Source organism: Lissotriton helveticus, chromosome 3_1 (assembly GCF_964261635.1).
Source record: "Lissotriton helveticus chromosome 3_1, aLisHel1.1, whole genome shotgun sequence".
NCBI lineage: Eukaryota > Metazoa > Chordata > Amphibia > Caudata > Salamandridae > Lissotriton > Lissotriton helveticus.
This window is the reverse complement of record NC_136061.1, coordinates 1,793,610,151-1,793,626,219: the sequence shown is the minus strand read 5'-3', so window position 1 is coordinate 1,793,626,219 and position 16,069 is coordinate 1,793,610,151. Positions and strand designations below refer to the sequence as shown.

At 41.2% G+C, this 16,069-nt stretch overlaps 1 protein-coding gene across 1 annotated transcript in view; it reads left to right on the top strand.

Annotated features, from left to right (window-relative positions):
• Positions 1 to 16,069, top strand: part of CNKSR1 (connector enhancer of kinase suppressor of Ras 1) — a 424,353-nt gene that overhangs the window by 118,169 nt on the left and 290,115 nt on the right. The window lies entirely within an intron of this gene.

Here is a 16,069-nt window from a genome sequence, read left to right as displayed (position 1 = left end):
ACACTGATGAAATTTTGTTTTTTCGGTGCTACACCGAAGGAGCATGACAAAGCTGTCACTGAAGTGTGTCAGATGCTCACTGATGCTGGTTTAACTTTGAATCCCAAGAAATGTGAGTTCCATAAGACACAGTTAAAATTCTTTGGCCATATCTTTTCTGATGAGGGTATGACACCCGTCCTCCTAAAGTGCAAGTGCTGTCAACTGCCCATTCCCCCACAAGATGTTTCCATCTTGCATTCATTACTTCACATGGCCAGCTACTGCTCTAGATACATAAAAGACTTTGCTACTGTCAGTGCGCCATTAAAAGACTGAACTAAAAAGAATGTTTCTTTTCTTTGGTCGCATGAATACGGGAAAAGCTTTCCGAAAATCAATTAAGCTATTAAGAACTCTACTGAAATAGTATATTTTGATCTAAAGCTTCAGACTGAGGCTGATGCTAGCCCTGTCGGGTTTAGTGCCATCCTTGCACAGCGGACAGCCAAATGCTCAAAACCATATTGTGGTGTATGCCTGCTGAAGCTTGTCCCAAACTGAACAGTCTTACTCACAACCTGACAAATCGAGTTTGACAAAGGTGTGAGCTTGTGAATATTTCCACCTATTCTTGTATGTGAAGCACTTCAAGCTTGTGACCGATCATCAAGCATTATTGACTATCTTTAAAAATCCAAATCAAAGAATGCCTCCTTGCATTGAACGTTGGGGTCTACAATAGCAAGAGTAGAACTACACTATCGTGCATCATCCAGGACAAGATTAGCCCCTGCTGACTACTTCTCACATGTGCCTCTACAGTGTCCCGACACCCATTCTAAGATGGCTGAAGCTTGCATATATTTCATGGTGAAATCAAGCCCTCCATCTGCTATTTCTTAGGAACAAATTGTCACTCCCTCGAGTCAAGATAGTGACCTGCTGAAACTAAAAGACATTATTACACATCAGTTTTGGTACCAGAACTCTCCACCTTTTACCAGCGACAGTGAATATCAAAAGTTTAAGAATGTCAAAGATGAACTGTCCATTACTCCGGAAGGTATTATTTTATGAGGGTTGAGAATTGTCATTCAAGAGAGTCTGCGACAACAGATAATTGAAGTGGCCCATGAAGGACATTTTGGAATTGTTGCCACCAAACGAGCTCGCAGAGACAGACTGGTTTCCACATCTTGACAAGAAGGTTGAAAAAGAATTAAAGGCCTACCATCTATGCAATGGCCTGTCATCAAAAACCACTCAACAACCTTTAAGCATCTCAGAGTTGCCAAAGCATGCTTGAGAAAGAATTGCGGTGGACGACTTCAGTCCTTTTGACAACAGACCTCACCTGATGGTGATAATTGATAAAAATCCCTGTTTTCCATTGATCAAAGATCTCTCATTTATCACTCAATAACGTGTCATTGAAAAGTTAGACAGCATCTTTACAACCTAGGGTGTTCCTGTGATTTTTAAAGTCTGACAACAGCCCAAATTTAAATGCCTGGATTCAAAGACTTTCTTAGTCGCCTTAATGTGAAGCACCAAAAGAGCACTCCTGTGTGGTCACAGGCCAATGGCTTTGTCAAAGTTACATTCAGCGTGATGTACTAGAAAAGCTTGACCTTAAAGCTATTCGAAATTCCACTCTACGAGCTTACCACTCAACCCCTCACACGATCACAGGTGAAAGACCTGCAATTTTGATATTCGGGAGAACCATGACTAACTACCAAGTTACCTCAATGAACCAACAGAAGAGCAAATACCGAGGAAGAAACCTGCATGAAAGACTTGGTTCATAAAAGGAAAATGAAATCCCACGCAAACAAGTGTTGACATGCACATAAATGTCACCTTCATGAGAGGAGATAAAGTTTTTGTTCGTCAGCATAGAAAATGAAACTCTGATGCTTCTCTTGATGTTGAACCATTTCATGTTGTGACCAGGGGCGTTGCTTCATGGGAGGGGGGGGGGACAGTGCTAAACCCCCCCAAATAAATCTATTTTTTAGTAAATAGTTGGGTACAGGAGTTTCCAGTCGTGTGCGATGAGGCGTCTGTTAGATTTCAACTGGGATTCTTACATAAACACACAGACAAAACACATGTGCACGCACACGATCTCTCATCTGTGTTTAAATCTCTCGTCTATGTTTTAAATGTCTTAAACATTGGTTATTTAAAAAAATATTGTGTTTTAAGCCACCCTTACAATCTGCCCTACGCTCCTTCTCCACTGGCTCTTAAGCTGCCCTTTGCCACCGCTTTCCTTCTAACGTATCTTAACATGATATGCCAGCATGGTGGCGGAAAACCTGAAGCTCACACCGCCTAATCATTCTGACCAATGTATGCCCCTGGTTTGGACCAGTAAAGGACACATGGTGACTGCCCCGCATCCTGGGAAGTCCATTAAGCCAGATACTTCGAATTTCAGATGACTAACTTACCGCTCGTCAGGCACTGATGTAATCGTAGAGACTGGGTCTGAAAAAACAAGTGAAGAACCCCTGGCTGTTGCGGTCTCTCCATCACCAATACCAGCCATGAACATTTCTGCTGCAGATCTCCAATTTCCACAGACACGGTCAGGATGTGTAATCGACTTGCTACATATCCTCTTCTTCTGCCCAATATACGTCAAGGCGAGGAGAAGATGGATTAAGCCCATATGTCTAACATTAGGTGTAAGAACATGCTCTCAGGCCCTAAGGATCCTTTTGACCGATAGTAGCCAACCTATCGTATTTAGTGTTAGTAGATTCTTGCACAGTATCTTTTTCCAAAGGAAAAAATTGGGTTATAAACTGTAAAATGTTATGTACCAAAAATGTCGTAGACATGTTACAATTGTTCTCTGTACTATCTGAGGGGCAATTGATGAATTCCTATTTCTGTCGCCTGCACTTGATGAAATCTATTTCTGTCACCCACACCTGTTCCTATTGAATTAGAATAACTATCATGACCTTCAGACTTCTTAATCTTTGATTTTAGAATCGACATGAAAACTGAATGAATTTTACAGTATGCTATGTATTTTAAAGGAATGTTTTATTGTTGTAATGTATTGTTCTTTTATGGTATTCATGCCGAAATAAAGATAAATTGAAGTGAAGTAATCGACTTGCCACAATGACTCCTATTGGTCAAAACCTTTGAAAAAGAAAAACAATTGCTTCCCTGACCCAGCCTACGCTGCTCCTGAGTGTTAACCATAGTCTCTTATAGGTGATATTGGTGTATCTAATTTCTTTCTGAGAACCTGGTTGCATCTGGTTTCTTTCCGAGAGCACTATGCCTTTCATTAGTCTAATCTCCAGTGCTGCTGGTTGGATGGCATAGTCAGTGGAATAATACGGCTGGACAACTGGGAATCTCTGCCTTCCTTGGTTGTACTTAGGCCACTCCTGGTTGGATTCCAGTCACTAGGGTGAAATTGTTCTTTAGAGTTTCTTTTAGAGAATGTTTCACATGTGCTGCTGCTGGCTGGACCATGCAGTCTTGTTTGATTTTTGTACCTGGTATCCTCTGAGCTATGCTTTCTCCCAGTCACACACATAAGACGGTGGTTCACTGTTTAGACTTCCGAGTAAAATTGTTGGGAAAGTTGGAAGCTGTGCCTTTCTTGGTTACACTTGCACCATTCCAGATACTTCACTTTGATCCTTATTTAGAGTTTGGCTGATCTGATACTCTGTCTATACATGACCGATATCACATTCACCATATTACAAGTGTCATAGGCTAGAATGCACTGAGATCTGCTATGTTCGTAATGTCGTATCTCATCCGCCAAACTCTAAAGTCCCTTTGTTCCTTCCAAATTTCTTTCTGAGAAAGAAGTACCTATGCTGCTCCTGGTATGACAATGAAGTCTGTTTTCTTTCTGAGAAAGCTATGGCATACCCTAGCCTTACCTATACCAGTCTTTTTTTCACTGTATAGTCTATAGGATAAGGATTGTTGGAAAAGTGTGAGGCAGTGCCTTTATTCAATACAACTATGCCACTCCTAGGAGGACCACATAGTCTTTAGGGTTAAGTTATTTGAGTAGGTTTCTTTTTGTGAAAGATGTGCTTTCCCTTAGTCACAACGTCGCCAATCTTGGGTGGGATAGACCACCATTCTCTGGTGTAAATATGTATAAAAGGTTTCTTTCTGAGAGAGTTGTGCTTTTTCCTGGGTGTTCTTATTCCCCTGAGTGAACCATCTATGGGGGGCTATTGCGGTACCAAGTTTCTTATTTAGAAAGCCACACCATCCCTTGGTTGCCCCTATGCCATTCTTGGGAGGACATCCTAATGTACCTTTTCATCTGCTCTGCTCTTGGCTAGACTACATTGTCTCTGGGGTGAAACTACCAAAAAAGTTATCTTCCATGCTGTTCATGGATGCCAAAGGGTAGGTGCTCACCATGCCATCACATCTTGCCATTTCCCTAACACTTATCCTGCCCAGCTCAATGAACCCTGGCAATTCCTACTCATGTAGCTCCCACTTATAAGGGAGGATGGGGGGGGGGGGCGAAAGGGACGAGGCCTGCTCCACCAACCATCCTGCTAGCAGCCTCCGTAGAGGGCTGTAATCTTGGTTGTGTGTCTAGTATTTTATGAAGAGGAGAGGAACCGTAATAAGGGATGGATGGATGTGCTTGACGGTCATTTGGAACCAGATCATACTAAATATGTTGTTGGCCTTTCTAAATGACTATCTACTGTCGGGACATTCTAAACATTTCTGTGACCAATTCTGCATGCGAGGGAACGGCTGAATGTCTCCAGTGTTGGTGGAGGCGCATCTTGACCTCTGCCAGTGAGGTCTCAAGCCATCTCGTCCGGTGGGAGACTGTAGGGGACGGAATTGAAGTCATGGAGTAGGACCAGAATGATTGATGGGGGCAATGATTATCATTTGATTTATTGGGGTTTTTCATCTATCTGTCCAGAAAGTGGAGATGTTTTCATGATCACAAAATGCACACTATATACGATTATATCTCTGCATCATACCTCATAATAAGATCCACACTCTAGAGTAGTTGGAGTCCAGCACGCATTGTGAAAACATTTGAAGTAGTTAAATTTGACTCGATCTTACCTCGTCCGAATTGTGTGATTCAAGTAGGGCACCCTAGTCTTCTGTGGTATATTCATAAGAAATGTCATTAGATCAAAAGGAGTGTTTGGCTGTCGCAGTGGGGCTGGAAAATAAGCCACTATCTGTGACCTGGTATAAGCCTGATACTAGACCCTTACGATTTCCTTATAGTTGCTGTTTACTATTGGGGACTTCTTGAGGGGCCAGAATACCATATTCTCACAAGATTTCAGGGGCAGTGGATCATCTGAGTTTAGGACCATGGTTTCCCTTGGGGTAGGTCAAATCTGTGCCTAGTTCTACAAACTATTTGGGTTGGTAATCCTGGAGAAGGTGGCCTGCTGTAGTGATCCCTCCAGAGGCTCAATAGTACAGTGGGAAGGAAGCATGCATTACCCCAAGAGGTGGCCAATAGGTGGAGAAGGGGGGTATCTGTCCTAATTGTTTTTACGTCTTGTGCCATTCCCCGAGCAAAGATTGCATGATGGGGCGATCTCTGAGTATATGGGCCATTAAATCCCTTGTGGGTGTACAGTGCCTTGAGTTTTAAGGCTGCCCTTAATGGGTATCTAGCTCAGCTAGCAGGAGTTGTGCCGCCTGTGAAAGTTTGAATGAGTTATAGTAAGACTCCACTTCTGGAAAATGGCTGCCTGATTTGGTGTTTTCATATAGCGTCATCATTTTAAAGCACAGGCGATGTTCACCCCATATGAAGGACCGGATAGATTTGTCTGTCTTTTGTAATGTGAATCTATGGACATGAATGGGTACCCAACCCTAAGGCAATGTTGATATGTGGAGCATTGTCCATCTTAAGCCACCCACCATATAGATAACTGCAGTTGTAATCAGCTGTGAACGTTTGACTGCTTTGCATGCATCATAGGGTTTAAGTTGGTGTTCACCATATTCTGTAGCACTTTGGTAATGTACATGCCCAGGTATGTAAGTTGGGAAGCCGTCCGTTGTAAAATGTGACCTCCTATTGAGGCTTTGATCTGAACAGCAGCATGGCTCTTTTTCCCCAGTTGATTTTATACCCCGAAATTACTTCATAGCTGTTGAATATTGCAAGAAGTGTCGATAAGGTGAAACTTGGTTCTGTGAGGTTCAAAGTATGTCATCCGCTTATAGAAGTGCCTTCGGTTTCCCTATTGGTGTCATTAGGCCCCTTAAGGATTCAGTTTGGGAAATGACCCTCCAGTGTGGTACCAGGGAGAGTATATAGGGAAGGGAATAGAAGGAGCAACTCCTAAGAACTATAAACGTGGTTGACCCCCCTCAGTTTACCTATGTTTCCTGCATTGAGTACAGCCAGCAGACTTTAGATAGAAAATCGACACCTAAACTGAACCTGCTCAGTATTCTGAATAAATATCCCATTTCCACTTGATCAGTTGCTTCATTGGCGTCCAGCAAGAGTGGAATTAGTTCTTCCGGATTGTTTTTGAAGAACAACCTCATTTGAGAAAGAGTCCTAGGGGCAACTTCCTGAGCCGCGAACATGTACAAATCCGACATGAGTTGCGTAAATTATTGAAGAAATGACGTTCCAAAGCCTGTTTGAATGTAATTTTGCTAAGATTTTGATGTCCACGTTTAGTAGAGCAAATGGTTGCTTATTTTCACAGTCCAGGTGGCCCTTTCCAGGTTTTGGGTTCAGTGTTCAAATTGCTTTATTGGAGAGTGAACGAAGATTTCCTGTCCTTTCATCTTCTTTGATTGCCACATACAGCATTTTTGATGTCCGACTTCGCTGTTCTGTAATATTCGCTAGGCAAAACATTTTCTCTGGGGCGCCTCGCCGCTGCAATTTTTAAAATGTTTAATTTGGTATTTTGTCCTCCAGCAGCTTCCTCCCTTCATCTGAAACCGTGGCTCTTTGTAGGTATGAATGAAAGATATTCTTCTTCTTCTGGTTTTGCTTTTGCTTTAAGTAATACTTTTCTTTCAGGAAAGCAGTGAAGGGTTGGTTATTACTTGAGGGGATTGGCGTAATTGGATTGATTTGTCCATATGACCTTGGGTGGCTGGCCTTGGTCTCATCACCCCTCATACTGTTTGTTGTGAATGTGCGAAAGTCTATTACACTTTTTTTTACATGAAAAGTGAATTCAGTGTGATTTTTGTTTTTTCCCCTTCAGTCTGGAAGGAAATAATACAATACAGAGTGTTCTTTAAAGGAAAATTGTCACTAAACTAGTTAAGAACCTCATCTACCTTAAATAGATCCCATAGAGAGTTCCTTTTCAGAAAAGAGCAAAGTAGAACTTCCCATAAAAAGCTGTTCTGGAAACTTAGCTGAGTTCTCTACAACCACAGAAGCAACTGTCAAAATATCAGTAAAGGAGGAAATGATCGTGCAGTAGCATTGATCAGAAAAGGGTTTGGATAAAGTAGAGAGTAAAGTCACTTTCAAGCAGTAGGTGTCAAAAATTAAGCGCTAGAATAAGAAAGTGATTGCAGAGTCTTAACGGGTCGAGTCTCAAATTGTCAAGACTCTCAAGCCAAGCCTCTGAGGAATAAGGAACTTTCTCCCTTACTAGCTAGGAACACTCATTAATAATACAAATCACACAATAATGTAACAAAACTTTAGCAAGTGTTAGTAGCTCTCCTTCAATAGAAACTGCTCTTCTGAGGGTGTCATCAACTTCTGATGCTTCTCTCTATTCCCACGGTAAACACAAATGCCAGTATGTTCTAAAACAATGTTGCAGACAATTGTAACATGGAGGAAGGTTCTCGTGAGAACTTTCCTATCTAAGCTAATAGGTTCGCTGTATCTCCATTGTAAATACAAAAGCTAGTTGAATATGCTAAGACAAAACGAGCAAAAATGTTCTGAAGAGGCATACATAAAATATATCTAAATCATGATTTAGTCTAATGGTCACAGCATAGTTCTTTGTTCAGGATAAATTAGCTAAAGTGGCTTGATGAGGTTAAGGAAAAATAAGCTTGACGTTTGCACACACTTAAGAAAGATGCTGGTGCTAGGCAAAATGTTCTAAACACATGTCTATTATGCTATGAGCAAAAGTTTAAAGAATAGGCTTTAGGGCCCACTAAAGGGGCACATTTAAGAATGCTAGCTAAGTATTAAAAAAAAATGTTAACGATATTTCATATACTTTTAAGCAAGTATATTTTTCTAACGAGTGATTAATTTATGAATTATTTACAGCTTTAGTAATGTATTTTAAAAGGATTCCCTCACATTATAAAGCAAGCACATTTTCCTATGTGTCATTTTATATGTGAAAACATTTCTGCAGCAGTTTACATTCTACATTCTAAGAAACAATTCTAATATAGTTTGCAAGTCGAAATTTGATTTTTAAAGTTATTTCCTAAAGATGTCACAATAGGTTTAAATTGTCTGCATCATCATGTTATCCTATTTGGATAACAACACATTCAGGTGTAAAATCACTTGTGGTGCAATATCAGCTTAATTGTGGAAAACTTTTAGGAACACAAATTGCATTTATGCGTAAAGTCAACCATGGTGCAAAGTAAGTAGCATTGTGGTTCTCACATTAGGAGCAAATTCATATTTAAATTCAAAACCTATTTTGCTGCCAACTTACTGTTAGTGCAACAAAAACAGGAGTGTAGAAACTTTTCAGGTTCACAAATGTGCATCCGTTGTGGTGCATGGATGTATTGGATTCACAGTTGATACACTGATACCACATATATCCACCTACAAACAGTACACAACTCTATCCTATACCACTAACCAATACACTCATCACTAACACAATGCCAATCAACACCATACATAACTAGATCCCATTCAGACAAACTCTCCCTGCTGTAATTACACCTAACAGACCACCTTTTATCACTAACAAACATATAATCATCCTTTCATCAGTTGTCCAACAAACACCCTCCTCTCTCTTCTACCATAATAGCACTAACGCACAACACACACACTGCACACCACCACACTTTGTAACTCTTGCAACAAACCAGTCTAAAATAAACTCTCACCTCTACTTCATTCCCTCCTACACACAACATACTCTACTCATAAACACATCACCACCCCCGCTACGTCACAACCTCCGCTACGTCACAACCTCCTCTCACAAACAATACTACATAATCAAACCAATTGCATGAAACAAATACATCAGCACCCTTTTTCACTACTCCTCGAAAGCAAAACATATTACACACACCAGCACAACAAGATCTTCAAAGCGCAACACCTCATAATACTTACCATCACAAAATACAAACATATACCCACCTTTCAAACCACACAAAGGAACAAACTCTAATGCCAAGCTTTCCCTCTTCCACCACACCTAACACAGGTACAGCAAAACAGCACCTCTCTTCTAACCGCCTCTCATCCACTGGACAATTTAGTACATAACTACATGACCCACATGCTGCACCACCTCCCCTGACTCCTACACCTTCCGCCTTAAACACATGCAAAAAATATAAGCAACATGCCACACCTCACAACTTTGCTTCCCCATGTCTAAACACAACAATGTTACACCACAAAAGCAACACAGCACTCCAACTCACTCTCAAACCCCATCTCCAACACATACACATGCAGACCCATCAAAATGCCTTCTTGGCATGCTGGATGAAGAACAAGATACAGAACAGCTACACGATTGCTATCCTAATACAGCTTATACCAGCACTAAAAACACACCTGCTACAAACCCACACAATACTGATCACTCTTCCACCAAACAAAGTCCCACTATCACCGAAGGCCACTCACTAAACTGTCTACTAATAAATGTGCAATCCCTCTCTAAACACAAGCATCACATCTACGACCTTCTCACTGATGCAAAACCAGACATACTATTCATAACCAAATCATGGTTGGGAGAAGATATGACTCCAGTCCTGCATGAAGCCATTCCTCTAGGCTATCAAATAATCACCCACAATCGTATAGCCAAAAAAGGAGGTGGTCTAGCTGTTGTATCCAGGCAAACAATACATATCACTAAAATTGACAACATCTCCATAAAGAATTGTGAGGCTCTTCTAACAAGATGCAATCCTACACCGTCTTCCTCCTGTAACTTTCTGCTCCTTTACAGACCTCCACCTAGCAAGGCAACATTCCCAGACGCACTTCTAGACACAGTTTCAAACCTTATAAAAATACACTCCAACCTATGCGTTCTGGGCGACCTTAACATTTGGTGTGATAAACCCAATATGACCCATCCAAAAACAATAATCACCGGCCTAGACGCATTGAACCTGCATCAGATTGTCCACAATCCGACACACACCGCTGGACATATCCTAGATGTCATTTTTGCTAATACTGAACTAGTTACCTTTCAAACTATAACTCCAGTCACATGGTCAGACCACCACATGCTTGCCTTCCAACATAAAACAACGCTAAGTGACTCACCTAAAACTACCTTACATCCATCCACCTATCGGCCATGGAAAAACTCAATTTGGAACACTTGGAAACACAACTAACATCCAGTACAAATCTGGAAACCATAAATTCTGTTCAAAATCTATACGAGTGGCTACAGGAAGCTTTTGACAACCTGATACCACTCAAAACCACACAACAGAACAAAAGAAAAAAAGCTCCTTGGAGAAACCTAGAAATAAAAGACATAAAACAACAAATTGGAAAGCTGCAATGTACCTGGCTCAAAACAAATGCCAAGCAAGACAAACTTCACCTACAGAAAATTAACAGATTATACAAGTCTGCTATCAGAAAAGCTGAGAAAATGTACTATTCAGACAGAATTCAAAATGCTAAATGTGCAAATAAAGAATTCTATAAAATACTCAATGAATTTCACGAACCAAATTGCCTAGAAGGAACTCGTTCTGTTACTCAAGATTTCACAGACAAACTGGCAAATCATTACACGGACAAAGCAGACACGTTGGAATTGTACTTAAAACCGAAACAAAGCACTAACCTTTGTACTAAACAACAATCCAAGAATTCTCTAATCAAGCCTCTCCGTTCCTTCCAACACATCTCACACGATGAATTTATGGACCTGGTAAAAGCAAGCAGGCCTGCCAGCAGACCTTCTGACCCCTGCCCGCCACAAACTTTCAAGACAATTCTTTTAACAACCTCTGCTGCCACTCTCGTAAGAAGAATCATCAACTATTCCTTAACTACTTGAATATTTCCAGAAGAACTCAAAAAGTCATACATACGCCTTTTACTGAAGAAAACAAACTTGGACCCACTGAACCCTGACAACTACAGACCCATTACAAATGAACGGTTCCTGGGCAAACTGTTGGAAAGAGCAGTGTTCACCCAGATATCACAATTCAATGAAGAGAATGACATTCTTTCAGACTTCCAAACAGGATTCCGTCCAGGAAGAGGCACTGAATCCGCCCTCCTTGCCATCTGGGATGACCTACAGAATACAGATGACCGCAACGGGTTGCTGCGCTACTCCTCTTGGACCTCTCAGCTGCCTTTGACACGGTTGACCCTGACACTCTGAAACAAAGACTCTATGAAGCCGGCATAGAGAGAACTGCTCTAGACTGGATCGCGTCCTACCTTCGAAACAGAACTTATGTCATCCTTACCCCACCTTTCTCACCCAAACCGTGCTCCACAAAAGCAGGGGTCCCTCAAGGTTCTATCATCTCGCCCATGCTTTTCAACATGTACATGAAGTCATTACAAGTACTGATCAATACATTTTACCTCTCATGCTAGAACTATGCAGATGACACGCAAATACTCCTTCAACTGGAATGCCCCAAAGACATTGGAAAATCACCAATTTTCAGCTGTCTCCGAGCCGTGGATCAGTGGATGACCTGGAGCCATCCCAAATTTAATGCTTCAAAAACTGAAATACTCACGTGTGGCGATTGGAAACATTACAACCCGCTTGCCGCATGGCCTGATGAACTGGGATCCCTGCCTAAAGTATCGAAGGAAGTAACAAACCTTGGAATGACCATGGACTCCAAGCTGTCGATGAATGCCCAAGTGGCTAAACTAGCAAGATCAAGCTTTGCTACTATAAAAAAGCTGCAACAAATTTTCCCTCATTTGGGATTTCCACACAAGGTCCAAGCTACCATCTCCCTTGTTCTGTCCAAACTCGATTACGCCAATAGCCTCTACCACGGATCACCTTGAACGACCATGAAAAGACTACAACGGATTCAGAACTCGGCTGCCAGACTACTCTTGCATATCAAACCGTGAGACCACATCTCCCCGGCCTTGAAAGCCCTGCATTGGTTACCGGTTGCCAGAAGATCCACGTTCAAACTGCTTTGTATCACCCACAAAGCAATACATGGAATGGGACCACTCTTCATCAGGAATAAAATCACCAAACACATTCAACAAAAGAACCTCCGCTCTAAAGGAGCATCTCGCCTCAAAATCCCACCATACAAGAAAAAACCATGGGTGGCACATCCTTCTCTGTTCAAGCAGCCAAACTATGGAACTCGTTACCCCCTAACATAAGGTCCACCGACAACCACCTTATCTTCAGAAAACTACTCAAGATTTGGCTCTTCCCCACATAAGCACCATACGCAAACAGAAAATTACAGCATATCCCTCTGTATAAGAGCATTTGTTTTCACTATAGATATGTACCTATCTTTGTGTATTACTTTGTATAAACATGTAAAATAATTATGATGAGAGAAAAAAAATAATAAATAAATAAAAATCATCTTTGGTCTACATGTACATACTTCCATTGTGCATCTATGTACCTTCCATGTACTTGGATCTGTGTGTCTGTTACTTTTCTCCTGAAAAAGCATATCCAATGCACTACCCTATTTCTCATCCTGTGCCTCTATCAATATCTTTAATCTACATATACTTACCTCCTTTATGTATCTATATACTTTCAATGTAATTATGGATCTATATATTTATCACTTTCTTCTAATTTAGCATTTTCAATGCACTACCCTATTTCTCCTCCTATACTAAGCTCAATATATCTTCTAGCCCAACTTTCTGACTCATCTCAAACTTCTTCTACTACTCCTTCCAATGCACTACCCTATCTCTCATCCTATACATCTATGAATAAATCCTCTACATCCTTTCTCTCATTTATCCCAAACTCCATACCACTACTATGATTGCCAAAATAACCCTTTCTAAACTCTCTCCTACTCTACCCCTCCTTGCATAATCTGACACCTCTTTTACTATATCGATCCCCTAAAACAAACCTTTCTAAACACTTCCCTCTGAGTCCTCCCCTCAAACTCCTTTTTACTCATCCAAAAGCCTCCACCTACTGCTAAGACCTAAAATATATATATATATATATATATATATATATATATATATATATATATATATATATATATATATATATATATATATATCCCTCCACTATCCTTTTCTATCAAAATTAACAGAGTAACATGTTCACTTCTCAAATTCCATATTAAACTATACTGATATACTACCCAAATAACTGAATAACATATCCACTACTCAAATTACTTCATATTTTTTACTATACAAATTTTCAACAGTAATCCTTTATGGGTTCCGGAGTGGCGTGCTACTCGCCAGAAAAGCGCTTCAACACCCATCAGGGGTAACAAGTGCTATATGAATGCCAATCTTTCTTCCCCTTTTATCCCTCCGCTATCCTTCTCACTCCAAGTAAATGACTAATATCCACCACTGAAATTACTTCATATTTCACCATATTAATTCGCCACTAATCCTTTGTAGGCTTCCTGAATAGCATGCGTCAACAAGTGCTAAATAGATACAAACCTTTGTCCTCCTCTATCCTTCTGCTATCATTCCAAATAAAAATAACTGACTAACCTATCCACCACTTAAAATTTACTTGCATGTTTCACTATACTAATTCAACACTAATCCTCTCTGGGTCCCGGAGTAGCGTGCTACTCGCCAAAAAAGCGATTTGACGCCTCGTCAGGGGTAGTAAGGGCTATATAAATACAATTACAATACAATACAATATTGGAACTCTCATTAGGCAGACAAACCAACGCACCTATTCCAGTAGCTAACTGTGACACTGGAATACCCCTCTTGCCTGCTCTAAAAAGTGAATGACACTTTTCTCAAGCAGTTGCTGAAGAAGGCGGCGCCAAAGTCTCCTGCATGCTTTTGGTGTTGATGTCTCTAGCTAGACCTAAAGCGTGATGGGTGGAATACTTGACTTAATATGAGCCACCATCTTATTTTTGCTCAAAGTGCCCCTGTGGAAAGCGACCAAACATATGTAAACCCCTCTTGGCCCTGCCTCAAAATGATTGCCCAGCCTAAAGAACTCCTCGACGTGCAATCTGTAGTGGAACATAAGCAGTGCCAAATGTGTCTGACCTCCTTAGACTTCATCTGTGAGGTGCATCTTAAGACTTAAAGCATAGCAAAGTACAGGACTCAAATATGGGAATTTTTGTCCAACTTAGAGTAAGTAACTCACTGCGAACAACAACAAGGGAAAGTTCTAGGGCATGAGTTAATTTCAGCCATTGTTTATTACTTTGGGTCACATTTAGTTCATCCTTTTTACATCTAGTTTGACAGTGCAGCTGGCCGCAAAAATAATTTGTTACGATATACATAAATCTGTGGTCCAGACCCTCTCTACCATTGGATAGTTTTTAGTTCACCCCCTTTAGCCATTACTTTGAAACCATGTCAATCACAAGTTGTTTCACCCCAGAGAAGTATACATCCACCCCCCCCCTCCTCATTCTATTGGTTGACTGGTGTAATACTTTGGTTCCTGGGGGTTTTTAATGAGGGGCTCTTTTACTTTTGGAAGGACATTCAGTTGTCCCTCTTTTGGTTAATATATTTCTTGGCTTTAAAATGCATTGTAAAAATAGAAATCTTTGATTTTAAAAAGACATATTAGTACATTTTATGGGAAAATAAATCAATCGCTAGGGATGCCAATAGTTGGTATGTTTCTATTTGAAAAATGACTATTTGGAATTCCTAGGAACCACATTGTGCAGCTCGGCTACTGATAAGATGTGAACAGCAAAACACACAAGATGATGGACGGAGTGTTGCACAATGGCAAAACATTCACCCCCAGTCACAGATCTGGGTTTAATCAATCGTCCTTTTGCTCACCAAGCCACCCCAGTTCAGACATGGCCATATGCTAATCAGTCTTGACCCTGTGCCTCATGGGAACAGTAAAGCCCTAACTGCCAACGATGGATTAAACCCAGATCTGTGACTGGGGGTGAATGTTTTGCCATTGTGCAACATTCCGTCCATCATCTTGTGTGTTTTACTGATAAGATGTAGCATTGCCAGCAGCTACCTGTTCTTGCCGCTGGGACACTCCTGAAATACATATTCAGCACTTACTGCAGCTTTTGCGAAGCCAGTAGGTCTGGCTTAAAACTGAAACGGCTCGACAGACTTGTTTGTTTGCCAACTCTTTTTGTAATACTTTATGCCACTTCAGACCTTGAGCATCCTTAGGCAAGTAGTGTTTTTGCTACTAGATACAGTATTGTGTAGGTTACTCTCAGATCTTTCAGGTGGCACACACGGCCAGACTGGAAACCAGAGCAACCATGGCAAAATTTTGAAACGCACCCACTCTATCCCCCCCCCCCCCCCCCGCCCCCCTTCCTGTCCAATCATTCACTTCCTCTCTCGCCTCTCATGTCTGCTGTCATAATAAATAACAGGGAGCCGGAGACCGGTCCGGCAGCTCTTGACCTTCAAAACCAGCCCTCTATGGCACCAGCCACCCGGGGAAATCCCCGATGAATAAATGTCCAGTCCAGCCCGTCCAAGGTGCCACTTCGAACTGAGGCTCGCAGGCCTCTTTCTTCTTACAGGTTATGTTCGACACTCTGCAGGTGACACTTACGATTGCAGGTTGCCTTCAGCGCTCTGTACAGTTTATATTCACAACTTTTTGGCGATTACTCTGCGTTCTTAGTAGACCATGCA